Here is a 4,439-nt window from a genome sequence, read left to right on the forward strand (position 1 = left end):
TTGTTTGTTATATTTATTCTAAACGATATGTTGACTATAGTGTACCCAATATTAAGGCAGACATCATATTCCTGGAGGATAACGGGAAGACTTCATTCTGCAAAATACAAATGTACAGAACATAAGCAATACATAAATAAAATGATAGCACATGCATTGAGGTCTGAGCAAACATAGACATTTACAGTCATCTAGTTATTCAGATTGGATTTAGAACTTTCAGTGGCAAATACTGATCCATATTCAGGACAAGAGTGAAACAAAAATTGATGCTTCTGAAGATAATTATATTTTAAATGAAAGGTTAAATTGATATCATATCTATAAAGTTTAAGGACCTTTCACCAGTAATATCTTGCCTACAATATTAACAGGAGTTACAGGACATGTGTCAAGTGAAGGAGGAACTGGTCAAATTTCAGGAGCACCTGATTACCTCCCCTTTTTAATGGCATGGAGTTTGTGATGCTTAATTTCCAGTTTTCTGTGTCATGTTTTATGAACTTTGTTTATAATTTCCTTACTGTGGATTCATTTAATTTTGTTGGTACCATTTTAAAGAAAAAAATGTATTTGCTTGGATATAGGGGTTTCATTGGGGGGTTCTGATCCCAGATCCCACTTACTTTTTTGTCAGATTCCTGTATCCCACTTACACTATGTACAATAGCAATTCTCATTATTTTGTAATTTCCCATGTCCTCCTTGACTTCATTTCCCGTTCTTACATCACAATAATTTGACTTTCACGTGTCACCCTTACAAAAAATTGGAAATCCTGTGTCACGTTTAGACCCTATAAATAAGACTCACTTGATTTAATGTTTTACAGATATTTGTTTAAACAATTTAAACTTTGTTAATATTTGAATTTGGGGTTTCCTAATGCCCACAAAATCAACTCACGAATGATAATGATACACGGTAATCTCATTTATTGACATTGAATTTAAAAATGTTTATTATGATTTAGACCATACATTTTCATTCCTTACCTTAAAAGTAATGTGTAAATTATTTCTGAGGTTTTCCTAATTTTTTCCGTTGATATAAGACAAATGAAATGACCTGCTACTTTGAGTCCTGCCACTTCTCCAATATTATACTGTCTGTAAATCCATGTATTACCATATTACCTACATAAAAAAACACTTTCAAAGTTAGTTCTTATCATGGATATTTTTGAAAAAAGTAAAGCTGTAAGATTTGGGTATTCTATAGTGAAACGTGTCTTCTAAAAAATATAATTGTCCCAATCAAATGGTTTAGGATGGGTAGAGTTTTGTTTTACAATTTTTGTAAGAAAGGATATACCGTAGTGTAAAATTAACTTCAAGAAAACATTTTTTTTAAAATCTTGCAATATTTTTACGTGTGACTTTTGGCTTTAAATTGTGTTTTTTCTCCGTCTTAATAAACCCTCAACCATCTACAATTGATAAAAGAAACCTATTTTGATATCATCCACTGTTGATATAAGAATATGTAAATCAGCAATAACAGTGCCTCCCACTATCTCTGGGAATGAGAATATGTTTCTGTAATATGAGCTGAAAAAGTACTCTTCAATTATAAATGAAAATAAATAAAATTGTAAGATGATGGCATTTTTCAACATGATGTAGATCAAACCTTTTTTTTTTTTTTTTTTTCACTTTATACTAAATATTTCACTGCCAGATTTGTGTTATTGCCCTTGAAAATAATCCAATGTCATTGTGTGTATTTATTCCATTGTTGTTATAAAATCAATTGAGACAAATTATACAGATCCAAAGTGTTATATATATCAAGCAACTAAAATGTCTACTTTTGTAGAAAATTGTTTTCAAAATTACTTGGTGACATTGGAAGATTTTACACAAGATATGTATTCGGTACACCTATGAATACAGTATAAAGAAACAAAAATGTGCCCCCAGTACACGGATGCCCCATACACACTATCCTTTTCTATGTTCAGTGGACCACGAAAATGGGATAAATTCTCTAATTTGGCATTAAAATAAGAATGATCATATAACAAGGAACATGTGTACTAAGTTTCAAGTTGATTTGACTTCAACTTCATCAAAAAATATAACCAAAACTTTAAACCTGAAGTGGGACAGACAGATGAAAGGATGGATGAACGAACAGACAAACAAATGAACAGACGGATGGAGGCACAGACCAGAAAACATGATGCCCATAAATGGGGCATAAAAATTCTGCTTAAACAAAATTTCCAAATAAAAAAATCAAGAAACCAACAGTATATAATAGCTTTATCATATGTTTAAAGGTACATACCATAACAAAGTTATACATTCTTTTAAAATTATGATTTATTTACAATTAACTTTAGTCAGATCACTGTTTTACTCCCAATTATGCTGTCAGACATTTACTGTACCTTAAGGTGGTACCCAACACTTTCACTAAAATTAATTTGGCTCGTTTAATTTCATGAAATTTTAACAATGTATTTACTTTGACCCTTTAACAAAAATATAAAAAATTCAAAAATTTTGAACCAACCGTTTTGTCAGAAAAATTACACTGATTATATAGCAGTTTGACAAACACCAATTTTTAGCATTGAGAAGCTTAATATTCCCTTTACAACACAACGTAATTAAAACGTTTCACTGACTTTACAGAGTTATCTCCCTGTAGTGTTAGGTACCACCTTTTAAGTGTGCACTATACATGAGAATCGGTTATGATTTTTTCTGAGAAGAAATTATTTTCATCTTTTTCAAACAACTGTTGTCTCCTGTGAAAAAAAACAATACTAATATATTTGTGGTGTAGATTCAGTTTATTGTTTATCAATCATAGATTTTCTTTCCTGCTATAAAATTGAGAATTGAGATTTTTGTTTTTCTTTCCTTTTTTTGTTTCCTTCTTTTTATTTTAATAAAAAAAACTGCTGGATTAACATCTTGTAAATTAATGCACAAAGTTTCGAAGTCATGGTTCATAGGGTATTTTTTTATTAAGATAAAAAGAACACTAAAATGTTACTAAATATGTGTTCTGGTAAATTAAAGTAAATTGTTTGCTGTGCTTTTAAATGATGTAAATATCTTGTATGGTGTACACAGATTGACAGTGTGTTGTCTTGTTGGTTCAGGATATTGACGAATACAAACAAGTTTTACTGTAAAAAATACAACACAAACCAAGCTAGTCTTAATAAAAATATAAAATATTGGGGGAAGAGCTATATTTAACTTGATGCAGTGGTCACAGTCACACCTATATTTAAAAAAAATGTAGTTTCTACCTCTAATGTAATCTTTCTAAGCAGAGTTGTATCTCACCAGATTTAGACAGCATTGTATACAGACTTTGTATCATGTGTTGTGATGTCCAAATATTACATATAATTAAGTCATACAGCATCTGTAAATAGAATGTTGATCTTTTCATTTTTACATAGTTTTTCTGTTTATACATATATTTACATGCCCTATACCCAGATGAAAATCCATCTAACTTTATTCTCAGAATAACCCTATTTTTACTCCCCCTCATCCGCAGCGCCCCCTTTAATTCCTGTTTCCTGCACACTGTCCATCCCTTAGATATCCATATATGATTTTTACAGTGCTAGCAATTGCATAGTAAATAATGGGCACACACTGTGGAGGGACGGTCTACCAGATATATTTTAAATTTCATCATTTGTCCTTCTCCTTAGAAAACTTATCCCATTTCAATTTTTTGTCAATTAAAATTCTGCCAGCTTTATTTGATGTGTTACACCTTCTATGAAAGAGAATTGTTTTACACTTGTTCCAGAAGTAGATTTTTTTAAACATGTTTTTTAAGCAATGAAACTGTCTTCAGGTTTAATTTGATAAAAAGCAAGAAACTGTATTTCATCTGATATTAGGACTATAACCTACCTTACACCCTATGTTAAACTGTATACTTTGGTACTAAAAAGAAAAAAAATTATATATAGTATAAATTTATTCATAAACCTATAATTGAAATTCCCTTATTTCTATGTCTAAGTTTTGTATGTGACAATACAGTTTGTACATGATCTTGTTGTTTGCCTCTTTTTTGGTGTTGGCACATTCATTAAATGAATGAATAAATTTTCTAAACATGTTGGCCAATATAAATTACTGAGATGCTATACTATATGTTTCTTTAATACCTTTATCACTCATTTACTTATTTTTTGGAACACTGTAAAAATGTAAGTGAACCAACACCTGGAGTGGTGATTGTGCGGTAAGGTAAAACAAGTGGATACCGCTAGGTATTCACAGTCATTTTGAAAAATATGAAAATGTCCTGATGATGCTTATCTTTAGGTGAAACATGTCCACCATATAACAGATACTTTGCGGTAAAAACTTGAGTGTTAACATTGTCTTTATTGTCGACATATTTTTTAGGACAATATATGTACAAAACACCAGCATTCAAATTGACAG

At 30.5% G+C, this 4,439-nt stretch overlaps 1 long non-coding RNA gene across 1 annotated transcript; it reads right to left on the bottom strand.

The window, feature by feature from the left end:
• Window positions 1–3,943, bottom strand: LOC134701483 (uncharacterized). Its single transcript, XR_010104130.1, has 4 exons — window positions 3,897–3,943; window positions 3,272–3,390; window positions 996–1,136; window positions 1–97 (listed from the first exon to the last, which is right to left on the bottom strand). It is a non-coding gene; the product is annotated as an uncharacterized LOC134701483 (long non-coding RNA).
• Window positions 3,944–4,439: the final 496 nt, after the last annotated feature.

This window comes from Mytilus trossulus, unplaced genomic scaffold, assembly GCF_036588685.1.
Source record: "Mytilus trossulus isolate FHL-02 unplaced genomic scaffold, PNRI_Mtr1.1.1.hap1 h1tg000244l__unscaffolded, whole genome shotgun sequence".
In the NCBI taxonomy this organism is placed as follows: Eukaryota; Metazoa; Mollusca; class Bivalvia; order Mytilida; family Mytilidae; genus Mytilus; species Mytilus trossulus.